This window comes from Narcine bancroftii, unplaced genomic scaffold (assembly GCF_036971445.1).
Source record: "Narcine bancroftii isolate sNarBan1 unplaced genomic scaffold, sNarBan1.hap1 Scaffold_219, whole genome shotgun sequence".
Classification (NCBI taxonomy): Eukaryota; Metazoa; Chordata; class Chondrichthyes; order Torpediniformes; family Narcinidae; genus Narcine; species Narcine bancroftii.
Window position 1 is genome coordinate 70,946 of NW_027211954.1, and position 14,055 is coordinate 85,000.

Sequence of the window (14,055 nt, forward strand, 5' to 3'; positions counted from 1 at the left end):
GTTGCCCAGTCCTTCTGGTGAATTGCCGTTCGTACGTCAGCTTGGTTTACGAGTTGCTCCACGAAAGCTTGATTCACGAGTTCCCTGGCCGTCTGGTTCACGAGTTGCCCCACGTCTGCTTGGTTCACGAATTGCCCCACGTCCATTTGGTTGACGAGTTGCCCGGCCCTTCTGCTTAACTAATTGCCGTTCGTAGGTCAGCTTGGTTTACGAATTGCTCCAGGAAAGCTTGATTGACGAGTTCCCTGGCCGTCTGGTTCACGAGTTGCCCCACGTCTGCTTGGTTCACGAGTTGCCTGTCCGACTGGTTCACGAGTTGCCCCAGGTCTGCCTGGTTCACGAATTGCCCCACGTCCGTTTGGTTCATGAGTTGCCCAGTCCTTCTGGTGCATTGCCGTTCGTAGGTCAGCTTGGTTTACGAGTTGCTCCACGAAAGCTTGATTCACGAGTTCCCTGGCCGTCTGGTTCACGAGTTGCCACAGGTCTGCTTGCTTCACTAATTGCTCCACGTCCATTTGGTTGACGAGTTGCCCGGCACTTCTGCTTAACTAATTGCCGTTCGTAGGTCAGCTTGGTTTACGGGTTGCCCCACGAAAGCTTGATGCACGAGTTGCCTGTCCGTCTGGTTCACGAGTTGCCCCACGTCTGCCTGGTTCACGAATTGCCCCACGTCCGTTTGGTTCATGAGTTGCCCAGTCCTTCTGCTGCATTGCCGTTCGTAGGTTAGCTTGGTTTACGAGTTGCTCCACGAAAGCTTGATTCACGAGTTCCCTGGCCGTCTGGTTCACGAGTTGCCCCACGTCTGCTTGCTTCACGAGTTGCCCCACGTCCGTTTGGTTGACGAGTTGCCCGGCACTTCTGCTTAACTAATTGCCGTTCGTAGGTCAGCTTGGTTTACGGGTTGCCCCACGAAAGCTTGACGCACGAGTTGCCTGTCCGTCTGGTTCACGAGTTGCCCCACGTCTGCCTGGTTCACGAATTGCCCCACGTCCGTTTGGTTCATGAGTTGCCCAGTCCTTCTGGTGCATTGCCGTTCGTAGGTTAGCTTGGTTTACGAGTTGCTCCACGAAAGCTTGATTCACGAGTTCCCTGGCCGTCTGGTTCACGAGTTGCCCCACGTCTGCTTGCTTCACGAGTTGCCCCACGTCCGTTTGGTTGACGAGTTGCCCGGCACTTCTGCTTAACTAATTGCCGTTCGTAGGTCAGCTTGGTTTACGGGTTGCCCCACGAAAGCTTGATGCACGAGTTGCCTGTCCGTCTGGTTCACGAGTTGCCCCACGTCTGCCTGGTTCACGAATTGCCCCACGTCCGTTTGGTTCATGAGTTGCCCAGTCCTTCTGGTGCATTGCCGTTCGTAGGTTAGCTTGGTTTACGAGTTGCTCCACGAAAGCTTGATTCACGAGTTCCCTGGCCGTCTGGTTCACGAGTTGCCCCACGTCTGCTTGCTTCACGAGTTGCCCCACGTCCGTTTGGTTGACGAGTTGCCCGGCACTTCTGCTTAACTAATTGCCGTTCGTAGGTCAGCTTGGTTTACGGGTTGCCCCACGAAAGCTTGATGCACGAGTTGCCTGTCCGTCTGGTTCACGAGTTGCCCCACGTCTGCCTGGTTCACGAATTGCCCCACGTCCGTTTGGTTCATGAGTTGCCCAGTCCTTCTGCTGCATTGCCGTTCGTAGGTTAGCTTGGTTTACGAGTTGCTCCACGAAAGCTTGATTCACGAGTTGCCTGTCCGTCTGGTTCACGAGTTGCCCCACGTCTGCCTGGTTCACGAATTGCCCCACGTCCATTTGGTTCATGAGTTGCCCAGTCCTTCAGGTGCATTGCCGTTCGTACGTCAGCTTGGTTTACGAATTGCTCCAGGAAAGCTTGATTCACGAGTTCCCTGGCCGTCTGGTTCACGAGTTGCCCCACGTCTGCTTGGTTCACGAGTTGCCCCACGTTCGTTTGGTTGACGAGTTGCCCGGCCCTTCTGCTTAACTAATTGCCGTTCGTAGGTCAGCTTGGTTTACGAGTTGCTCCACGAAAGCTTGATTCACGAGTTCCCTGGCCGTCTGGTTCACGAGTTGCCCCAGGTCTGCTTGCTTCACTAATTGCTCCACGTCCATTTGGTTGACGAGTTGCCCGGCACTTCTGCTTAACTAATTGCCGTTCGTAGGTCAGCTTGGTTTACGGGTTGCCCCACGAAAGCTTGACTCACGAGTTGCCTGTCCGTCTGGTTCACGAGTTGCCCCACGTCTGCCTGGTTCACGAATTGCCCCACGTCCGTTTGGTTCATGAGTTGCCCAGTCCTTCTGGTGCATTGCCGTTCGTAGGTCAGCTTGGTTTACGAGTTGCTCCACGAAAGCTTGATTCACGAGTTCCCTGGCCGTCTGGTTCACGAGTTGCCCCACGTCTGCTTGCTTCACGAGTTGCCCCACGTCCGTTTGGTTGACGAGTTGCCCGGCACTTCTGCTTAACTAATTGCCGTTCGTAGGTCAGCTTGGTTTACGGGTTGCCCCACGAAAGCTTGATGCACGAGTTGCCTGTCCGTCTGGTTCACGAGTTGCCCCACGTCTGCCTGGTTCACGAATTGCCCCACGTCCGTTTGGTTCATGAGTTGCCCAGTCCTTCTGGTGCATTGCCGTTCGTAGGTTAGCTTGGTTTACGAGTTGCTCCACGAAAGCTTGATTCACGAGTTCCCTGGCCGTCTGGTTCACGAGTTGCCCCACGTCTGCTTGCTTCACGAGTTGCCCCACGTCCGTTTGGTTGACGAGTTGCCCGGCACTTCTGCTTAACTAATTGCCGTTCGTAGGTCAGCTTGGTTTACGGGTTGCCCCACGAAAGCTTGATGCACGAGTTGCCTGTCCGTCTGGTTCACGAGTTGCCCCACGTCTGCCTGGTTCACGAATTGCCCCACGTCCGTTTGGTTCATGAGTTGCCCAGTCCTTCTGGTGCATTGCCGTTCGTAGGTTAGCTTGGTTTACGAGTTGCTCCACGAAAGCTTGATTCACGAGTTGCCTGTCCGTCTGGTTCACGAGTTGCCCCACGTCTGCCTGGTTCACGAATTGCCCCACGTCCATTTGGTTCATGAGTTGCCCAGTCCTTCAGGTGCATTGCCGTTCGTACGTCAGCTTGGTTTACGAATTGCTCCAGGAAAGCTTGATTCACGAGTTCCCTGGCCGTCTGGTTCACGAGTTGCCCCACGTCTGCTTGGTTCACGAGTTGCCCCACGTTCGTTTGGTTGACGAGTTGCCCGGCCCTTCTGCTTAACTAATTGCCGTTCGTAGGTCAGCTTGGTTTACGAGTTGCTCCACGAAAGCTTGATTCACGAGTTCCCTGGCCGTCTGGTTCACGAGTTGCCCCAGGTCTGCTTGCTTCACTAATTGCTCCACGTCCATTTGGTTGACGAGTTGCCCGGCACTTCTGCTTAACTAATTGCCGTTCGTAGGTCAGCTTGGTTTACGGGTTGCCCCACGAAAGCTTGACTCACGAGTTGCCTGTCCGTCTGGTTCACGAGTTGCCCCACGTCTGCCTGGTTCACGAATTGCCCCACGTCCGTTTGCTTCATGAGTTGCCCAGTCCTTCTGGTGCATTGCCGTTCGTAGGTCAGCTTGGTTTACGAGTTACTCCACGAAAGCTTGATTCACGAGTTCCCTGGCCGTCTGGTTCACGAGTTGCCCCACGTCTGCTTGCTTCACTAATTGCTCCACGTCCATTTGGTTGACGAGTTGCCCGGCACTTCTGCTTAACTAATTGCCGTTCGTAGGTCAGCTTGGTTTACGAGTTGCCCCACGAAAGCTTGATTCACGAGTTGCCTGTCCGTCTGGTTCACGAGTTGCCCCACGTCTGCCTGGTTCACGAATTGCCCCACGTCCATTTGGTTCATGAGTTGCCCAGTCCTTCTGGTGAATTGCCGTTCGTACGTCAGCTTGGTTTACGAGTTGCTCCACGAAAGCTTGATTCACGAGTTCCCTGGCCGTCTGGTTCACGAGTTGCCCCACGTCTGCTTGGTTCACGAATTGCCCCACGTCCATTTGGTTGACGAGTTGCCCGGCCCTTCTGCTTAACTAATTGCCGTTCGTAGGTCAGCTTGGTTTACGAATTGCTCCAGGAAAGCTTGATTGACGAGTTCCCTGGCCGTCTGGTTCACGAGTTGCCCCACGTCTGCTTGGTTCACGAGTTGCCTGTCCGACTGGTTCACGAGTTGCCCCAGGTCTGCCTGGTTCACGAATTGCCCCACGTCCGTTTGGTTCATGAGTTGCCCAGTCCTTCTGGTGCATTGCCGTTCGTAGGTCAGCTTGGTTTACGAGTTGCTCCACGAAAGCTTGATTCACGAGTTCCCTGGCCGTCTGGTTCACGAGTTGCCACAGGTCTGCTTGCTTCACTAATTGCTCCACGTCCATTTGGTTGACGAGTTGCCCGGCACTTCTGCTTAACTAATTGCCGTTCGTAGGTCAGCTTGGTTTACGGGTTGCCCCACGAAAGCTTGATGCACGAGTTGCCTGTCCGTCTGGTTCACGAGTTGCCCCACGTCTGCCTGGTTCACGAATTGCCCCACGTCCGTTTGGTTCATGAGTTGCCCAGTCCTTCTGCTGCATTGCCGTTCGTAGGTTAGCTTGGTTTACGAGTTGCTCCACGAAAGCTTGATTCACGAGTTCCCTGGCCGTCTGGTTCACGAGTTGCCCCACGTCTGCTTGCTTCACGAGTTGCCCCACGTCCGTTTGGTTGACGAGTTGCCCGGCACTTCTGCTTAACTAATTGCCGTTCGTAGGTCAGCTTGGTTTACGGGTTGCCCCACGAAAGCTTGACGCACGAGTTGCCTGTCCGTCTGGTTCACGAGTTGCCCCACGTCTGCCTGGTTCACGAATTGCCCCACGTCCGTTTGGTTCATGAGTTGCCCAGTCCTTCTGGTGCATTGCCGTTCGTAGGTTAGCTTGGTTTACGAGTTGCTCCACGAAAGCTTGATTCACGAGTTCCCTGGCCGTCTGGTTCACGAGTTGCCCCACGTCTGCTTGCTTCACGAGTTGCCCCACGTCCGTTTGGTTGACGAGTTGCCCGGCACTTCTGCTTAACTAATTGCCGTTCGTAGGTCAGCTTGGTTTACGGGTTGCCCCACGAAAGCTTGATGCACGAGTTGCCTGTCCGTCTGGTTCACGAGTTGCCCCACGTCTGCCTGGTTCACGAATTGCCCCACGTCCGTTTGGTTCATGAGTTGCCCAGTCCTTCTGGTGCATTGCCGTTCGTAGGTTAGCTTGGTTTACGAGTTGCTCCACGAAAGCTTGATTCACGAGTTCCCTGGCCGTCTGGTTCACGAGTTGCCCCACGTCTGCTTGCTTCACGAGTTGCCCCACGTCCGTTTGGTTGACGAGTTGCCCGGCACTTCTGCTTAACTAATTGCCGTTCGTAGGTCAGCTTGGTTTACGGGTTGCCCCACGAAAGCTTGATGCACGAGTTGCCTGTCCGTCTGGTTCACGAGTTGCCCCACGTCTGCCTGGTTCACGAATTGCCCCACGTCCGTTTGGTTCATGAGTTGCCCAGTCCTTCTGGTGCATTGCCGTTCGTAGGTTAGCTTGGTTTACGAGTTGCTCCACGAAAGCTTGATTCACGAGTTGCCTGTCCGTCTGGTTCACGAGTTGCCCCACGTCTGCCTGGTTCACGAATTGCCCCACGTCCATTTGGTTCATGAGTTGCCCAGTCCTTCAGGTGCATTGCCGTTCGTACGTCAGCTTGGTTTACGAATTGCTCCAGGAAAGCTTGATTCACGAGTTCCCTGGCCGTCTGGTTCACGAGTTGCCCCACGTCTGCTTGGTTCACGAGTTGCCCCACGTTCGTTTGGTTGACGAGTTGCCCGGCCCTTCTGCTTAACTAATTGCCGTTCGTAGGTCAGCTTGGTTTACGAGTTGCTCCACGAAAGCTTGATTCACGAGTTCCCTGGCCGTCTGGTTCACGAGTTGCCCCAGGTCTGCTTGCTTCACTAATTGCTCCACGTCCATTTGGTTGACGAGTTGCCCGGCACTTCTGCTTAACTAATTGCCGTTCGTAGGTCAGCTTGGTTTACGGGTTGCCCCACGAAAGCTTGACTCACGAGTTGCCTGTCCGTCTGGTTCACGAGTTGCCCCACGTCTGCCTGGTTCACGAATTGCCCCACGTCCGTTTGGTTCATGAGTTGCCCAGTCCTTCTGGTGCATTGCCGTTCGTAGGTCAGCTTGGTTTACGAGTTGCTCCACGAAAGCTTGATTCACGAGTTCCCTGGCCGTCTGGTTCACGAGTTGCCCCACGTCTGCTTGCTTCACGAGTTGCCCCACGTCCGTTTGGTTGACGAGTTGCCCGGCACTTCTGCTTAACTAATTGCCGTTCGTAGGTCAGCTTGGTTTACGGGTTGCCCCACGAAAGCTTGATGCACGAGTTGCCTGTCCGTCTGGTTCACGAGTTGCCCCACGTCTGCCTGGTTCACGAATTGCCCCACGTCCGTTTGGTTCATGAGTTGCCCAGTCCTTCTGGTGCATTGCCGTTCGTAGGTTAGCTTGGTTTACGAGTTGCTCCACGAAAGCTTGATTCACGAGTTCCCTGGCCGTCTGGTTCACGAGTTGCCCCACGTCTGCTTGCTTCACGAGTTGCCCCACGTCCGTTTGGTTGACGAGTTGCCCGGCACTTCTGCTTAACTAATTGCCGTTCGTAGGTCAGCTTGGTTTACGGGTTGCCCCACGAAAGCTTGATGCACGAGTTGCCTGTCCGTCTGGTTCACGAGTTGCCCCACGTCTGCCTGGTTCACGAATTGCCCCACGTCCGTTTGGTTCATGAGTTGCCCAGTCCTTCTGGTGCATTGCCGTTCGTAGGTTAGCTTGGTTTACGAGTTGCTCCACGAAAGCTTGATTCACGAGTTGCCTGTCCGTCTGGTTCACGAGTTGCCCCACGTCTGCCTGGTTCACGAATTGCCCCACGTCCATTTGGTTCATGAGTTGCCCAGTCCTTCAGGTGCATTGCCGTTCGTACGTCAGCTTGGTTTACGAATTGCTCCAGGAAAGCTTGATTCACGAGTTCCCTGGCCGTCTGGTTCACGAGTTGCCCCACGTCTGCTTGGTTCACGAGTTGCCCCACGTTCGTTTGGTTGACGAGTTGCCCGGCCCTTCTGCTTAACTAATTGCCGTTCGTAGGTCAGCTTGGTTTACGAGTTGCTCCACGAAAGCTTGATTCACGAGTTCCCTGGCCGTCTGGTTCACGAGTTGCCCCAGGTCTGCTTGCTTCACTAATTGCTCCACGTCCATTTGGTTGACGAGTTGCCCGGCACTTCTGCTTAACTAATTGCCGTTCGTAGGTCAGCTTGGTTTACGGGTTGCCCCACGAAAGCTTGACTCACGAGTTGCCTGTCCGTCTGGTTCACGAGTTGCCCCACGTCTGCCTGGTTCACGAATTGCCCCACGTCCGTTTGGTTCATGAGTTGCCCAGTCCTTCTGGTGCATTGCCGTTCGTAGGTCAGCTTGGTTTACGAGTTACTCCACGAAAGCTTGATTCACGAGTTCCCTGGCCGTCTGGTTCACGAGTTGCCCCACGTCTGCTTGCTTCACTAATTGCTCCACGTCCATTTGGTTGACGAGTTGCCCGGCACTTCTGCTTAACTAATTGCCGTTCGTAGGTCAGCTTGGTTTACGAGTTGCCCCACGAAAGCTTGATTCACGAGTTGCCTGTCCGTCTGGTTCACGAGTTGCCCCACGTCTGCCTGGTTCACGAATTGCCCCACGTCCATTTGGTTCATGAGTTGCCCAGTCCTTCTGGTGAATTGCCGTTCGTACGTCAGCTTGGTTTACGAGTTGCTCCACGAAAGCTTGATTCACGAGTTCCCTGGCCGTCTGGTTCACGAGTTGCCCCACGTCTGCTTGGTTCACGAATTGCCCCACGTCCATTTCGTTGACGAGTTGCCCGGCCCTTCTGCTTAACTAATTGCCGTTCGTAGGTCAGCTTGGTTTACGAATTGCTCCAGGAAAGCTTGATTGACGAGTTCCCTGGCCGTCTGGTTCACGAGTTGCCCCACGTCTGCTTGGTTCACGAGTTGCCTGTCCGACTGGTTCACGAGTTGCCCCAGGTCTGCCTGGTTCACGAATTGCCCCACGTCCGTTTGGTTCATGAGTTGCCCAGTCCTTCTGGTGCATTGCCGTTCGTAGGTCAGCTTGGTTTACGAGTTGCTCCACGAAAGCTTGATTCACGAGTTCCCTGGCCGTCTGGTTCACGAGTTGCCACAGGTCTGCTTGCTTCACTAATTGCTCCACGTCCATTTGGTTGACGAGTTGCCCGGCACTTCTGCTTAACTAATTGCCGTTCGTAGGTCAGCTTGGTTTACGGGTTGCCCCACGAAAGCTTGATGCACGAGTTGCCTGTCCGTCTGGTTCACGAGTTGCCCCACGTCTGCCTGGTTCACGAATTGCCCCACGTCCGTTTGGTTCATGAGTTGCCCAGTCCTTCTGCTGCATTGCCGTTCGTAGGTTAGCTTGGTTTACGAGTTGCTCCACGAAAGCTTGATTCACGAGTTCCCTGGCCGTCTGGTTCACGAGTTGCCCCACGTCTGCTTGCTTCACGAGTTGCCCCACGTCCGTTTGGTTGACGAGTTGCCCGGCACTTCTGCTTAACTAATTGCCGTTCGTAGGTCAGCTTGGTTTACGGGTTGCCCCACGAAAGCTTGACGCACGAGTTGCCTGTCCGTCTGGTTCACGAGTTGCCCCACGTCTGCCTGGTTCACGAATTGCCCCACGTCCGTTTGGTTCATGAGTTGCCCAGTCCTTCTGGTGCATTGCCGTTCGTAGGTTAGCTTGGTTTACGAGTTGCTCCACGAAAGCTTGATTCACGAGTTCCCTGGCCGTCTGGTTCACGAGTTGCCCCACGTCTGCTTGCTTCACGAGTTGCCCCACGTCCGTTTGGTTGACGAGTTGCCCGGCACTTCTGCTTAACTAATTGCCGTTCGTAGGTCAGCTTGGTTTACGGGTTGCCCCACGAAAGCTTGATGCACGAGTTGCCTGTCCGTCTGGTTCACGAGTTGCCCCACGTCTGCCTGGTTCACGAATTGCCCCACGTCCGTTTGGTTCATGAGTTGCCCAGTCCTTCTGGTGCATTGCCGTTCGTAGGTTAGCTTGGTTTACGAGTTGCTCCACGAAAGCTTGATTCACGAGTTGCCTGTCCGTCTGGTTCACGAGTTGCCCCACGTCTGCCTGGTTCACGAATTGCCCCACGTCCATTTGGTTCATGAGTTGCCCAGTCCTTCAGGTGCATTGCCGTTCGTACGTCAGCTTGGTTTACGAATTGCTCCAGGAAAGCTTGATTCACGAGTTCCCTGGCCGTCTGGTTCACGAGTTGCCCCACGTCTGCTTGGTTCACGAGTTGCCTGTCTGACTGGTTCACGAGTTGCCCCACGTCTGCTTGGTTCACGAATTGCCCCACGTCCATTTGGTTGACGAGTTGCCCGGCCCTTCTGCTTAACTAATTGCCGTTCGTAGGTCAGCTTGGTTTACGAATTGCTCCACGAAAGCTTGATTGACGAGTTCCCTGGCCGTCTGGTTCACGAGTTGCCCCACGTCTGCTTGGTTCACGAGTTGCCTGTCTGACTGGTTCACGAGTTGCCCCACGTCTGCTTGGTTCACGAGTTGCCGCACGTCTGCTTGGTTTTCGAATTGCCACACGTCCATTTGGTTCATGAGTTGCCCAGTCCTTCTGGTGAATTGACGTTCGTACGTCAGCTTGGTTTACGAGTTGCTCCACGAAAGCTTGATTGACGAGTTCCCTGGCCGTCTGGTTCACGAGTTGCCCCACGTCTGCTTGGTTCACGAGTTGCCTGTCTGACTGGTTCACGAGTTGCCCCACGTCTGCTTGGTTCACGAGTTGCCGCACGTCTGCTTGGTTTTCGAATTGCCACACGTCCATTTGGTTCATGAGTTGCCCAGTCCTTCTGGTGAATTGACGTTCGTACGTCAGCTTGGTTTACGAGTTGCTCCACGAAAGCTTGATTCACGAGTTCCCTGGCCGTCTGGTTGACGAGTTGCCACAGGTCTGCTTGCTTCACTAATTGCTCCACGTCCATTTGGTTGACGAGTTGCCCGGCACTTCTGCTTAACTAATTGCCGTTCGTAGGTCAGCTTGGTCCACGAGTTGCCCCACGTCTGCTTGGTTCACGAGTTGCCGCACGTCTGCTTGGTTTTCGAATTGCCACACGTCCATTTGGTTCATGAGTTGCCCAGTCCTTCTGGTGCATTGCCGTTCGTAGGTTAGCTTGGTTTACGAGTTGCTCCACGAAAGCTTGATTCACGAGTTCCCTGGCCGTCTGGTTCACGAGTTGCCCCACGTCTGCTTGGTTCACGAGTTGCCCTACGTCCGTTTGGTTGACGAGTTGCCCGGCACTTCTGCTTAACTAATTGCCGTTCGTAGGTCAGCTTGGTTTACGGGTTGCCCCACGAAAGCTTGATTCACGAGTTGCCTGTCCGTCTGGTTCACGAGTTGCCCCACGTCTGCCTGGTTCACGAATTGCCCCACGTCCATTTGGTTCATGAGTTGCCCAGTCCTTCTGGTGCATTGCCGTTCGTAGGTTAGCTTGGTTTACGAGTTGCTCCACGAAAGCTTGATTCACGAGTTCCCTGGCCGTCTGGTTCACGAGTTGCCCCACGTCTGCTTGGTTCACGAGTTGCCCCACGTCCGTTTGGTTGACGAGTTGCCCGGCCCTTCTGCTTAACTAATTGCCGTTCGTAGGTCAGCTTGGTTTACGAATTGCTCCAGGAAAGCTTGATTGACGAGTTCCCTGGCCGTCTGGTTCACGAGTTGCCCCACGTCTGCTTGGTTCACGAGTTTCCCCACGTCCGTTTGGTTGACGAGTTGCTCGGCCCTTCTGCTTAACTAATTGCCGTTCGTAGCTGAGTTTGGTTTACGAGTTGTCCGGTATGGTTATTAACGAAGAGACTGGAAGTCGTATGGGGTCGGATCCACGGAGTTCGGCCGACCAGGTCGCTCCCTTTTCGGTAGGACTTCCGGAGCCCGTGCCGCCGATCATCAACTTGCATTTTCTGCACGGGGGGATTGGCGGACTCTCCGGAGATTTCAGGTGCCGTGTTTTGAACTCGGTGACCGGTGGCCAGGGGCCGACCACGACCGCTTCGGGAGAGCTGCGGTGTCTGCCCTCTCCCTGCCGTTAGGTCAGAGAGTCAGCCTCGCCGCCAGTTGAGTCTTGGCACTCAGCTGAACGATTTGCCCTCCGCCCGGTTGAGATTCTGGGTTGCCCGGAAGTCGGATGGGGTTGGATCCGCGGCGTGCGGCCGACCAGGTCGCTCCCTTTTCGGTAGGACCTCCGGATCCAGAGCCGCCGATCATCAACTTGCATTTTCTGCACGGGGGGATTGGCGGACTCTCCGGAGATTTCAGGTGCCGTGTTTTGAACTCGGTGACCGTTGGCCAGGGGCCGACTACGACCGATTCGGGGGAGCTCCGGTGTCTGCCCTCTCCCCTCCGGCGGGGCAGAGAGTGGCCCTTGCCGCAAGTGGAGGCTTGGCACTCTGCTGAACGATTTGCCCTCCGCCGGCTTGAGATTCTGGGTTGCCCGGAAGTCCGATGGGGTCGGATCCGCGGCGTGCGGCCGACCAGGTCGCTCCCTTTTCGGTAGGACCTCCGGATCCCGAGCCGCCGATCATCAACTTGCATTTTCTGCACGGGGGGATTGGCGGACTCTCCGGAGATTTCAGGTGCCGTGTTTTGAACTCGGTGACCGGTGGCCAGGGGCCGACTACGACCGATTCGGGGGAGCTCCGGTGTCTGCCCTCTCCCCTCCGGCGGGGCAGAGAGGGGCCCTTGCCGCCAGTGGAGGCTTGGCACTCTGCTGAACGATTTGCCCTCCGCCGGTTTGAGATTCTGGGTTGCCCGGAAGTCCGATGGGGTAGGATCCGCGGCGAGCGGCCGACCAGGTCGCTCCCTTTTCGGTAGGACCTCCGGAGTCCGATCCGCCGATCATCAACTTGCAATTTCTGCACGGGGGGATTGGCGGACTCTCCGGAGATTACAGGGGCCGTGTTTTGAACTCGGTGACCGGTGACCGGTGGCCAGGGGCCGACCACGACCGCTTCGTGGGAGCCCCGTGGCACCTCTTCTTGGTCGGCTCGTGAACTCGGGGAGCTCCGGTGTTTCCCTTTTCCCCGCAAGAATGGCAAAGTCCTAAAAGAAACCTAAGTCCGGTCGCGGAAGTCCCGATCGTATCGGATTCAAGGGTGTCTTACCGGCCACAGTGCTCAACTGACGGTCATGCTTCCGACAGTCGGCCCGCTTGGCAATGGCTTGCTCCTGCCAGCCCGCCAGTTAACAAGTTCCCCACGGAAGTCCATGAAGTTAACATCGGATGGCTCAGGCCGGCCTCACGAGACTTCGGCCGGTGGGACCTCCGCGCGGTCGCCCGCCGACGTCGCATTTGCATTTCTGGTACGGGCACTCCCGGTCATGGTTCACGAGTTGCCGCTGGAGGCTCTGATGAGGGTCCGATTTTCGACGTGAACCCGGGCTGAGATGCAGCATCCGCGGTCGACCCTCCGCGAGCTACCCCGCCGAATCGAAAATTGCATTTTCTGTACGGGGGGATTGGCGGAGTGCCCGGAGATTTTCGGGAACACGTTTTTCAGAGACACTTAGAAAAAGTTTTGGTATGTTGGTCACTTCGTGCATTGTCCTTAAGTGGTGCCACAATGGGCTCGAAGGCAATATAATACTTAAGGTTGAAGGCACTAAAATAGACGGGAAGGCAGCACCGTCAAGAGTTTGGGCAAGAAGGGCCAAGTGTACATGCTCGGAAGCTATGAAAGAAGGGCGAGGCTTCGGGCTAAAATATACCATGCTCTCATTCGTCTGAGTTGTCCTGAAATCGTCGTTCCTGGATCGATCGTGCTTGTCGTGTTCGTGCCGTATGGAGAGGCCCGGCGGCCCAGCGGAGACGCTGGTGTTTCAGGCTTGGGACAGACTCCACCACGCGGCCCTCTGTCGGTTACCCCTAACTGCTCAGAGGGAACACGACCAGGGCTTTTATCCCCCCCACCAGTTTGGGAAGAGACCTTCTCCGCAGCAATTGACGGTTCAGACGAGGGGGTGACTGGGATCTTCCTCCGCAGCAGTTGACGGTCTTGCGGCTGGAGATCCGTCTTTGGAGTAGCCCCTGCATGGGTTTTGTTTGGCGGCAGAGCACCTCAGGGAGGAGGGAGGTACTTTGTGCGCCCGGCGGTGGTTCCTTCGGCCGGCCTCAGGGCGTTCCACCCACCGCCGAATCTCTGTGGGCCTCGGGAGTTTGCGGAGCCCGGACGCTCCAGGTGTTGGATCATGGCCTAACCAAGGACGGGGCGAGATGACCTCCGGGGTCTCGCTGGCCAAGAGAGAGGGCTTCTCAAGCAAACAAACCTCGCACCCCGCGAGGGTGGCAGACCGGTGCGTACGTGGGCCCAGGGCGCGTGCGCTGCCTGCCGAGCTGGAGGCGAAAAAGAGTCTGACCACACACACCAAAGAAGTGTCACGAGCTGAAACCGGCACAGGGCTCCCTAGGTCGGCAGGGGAGACCACGTGCACGGCCGTTTTCCAATCCCCCTCGGCAGGCGACCGGGGCTGGGCAGAGTGCAGAGAGCGGGCAAGCTGCCACGCCGGCGGGCGGACAGGCGTGTGCAGGTGCAGAAGGCCGCTGGGGTCTCTCGCGTGTCTCTCTGCGTCGGTGAGCGCGACGACCGTGTCAGTCTGTTTGAGCCACCTGGACGGCACGGGGCTGCTGCCAATGTACGCTCACTCGCTTCACTTTACTCAACCCTCTCCCCCTGCGTGGTCCCGTTGATCATAGACGGGCGTCACGTCGGCGGTGGTGGCGTCTTCGAACGCAGGGTTAACCGGGCAAGCCTCAACCGATCCCGCGGCCTCAGATGGTACAAACGTCAACCCTGGCGCGCGTGGCTGAGGTGGGCATCCACTGCTCAGTTGCTTCGAACGGAAGGGCTACACCAGGTAAGCCTCAACCGATCCCGCGGCCTTCATCGGTCCAAACTTCTAAACCGTTGGGCGTGCGTGGCTGAGGTGGGCAAGTACTGCTTGGTT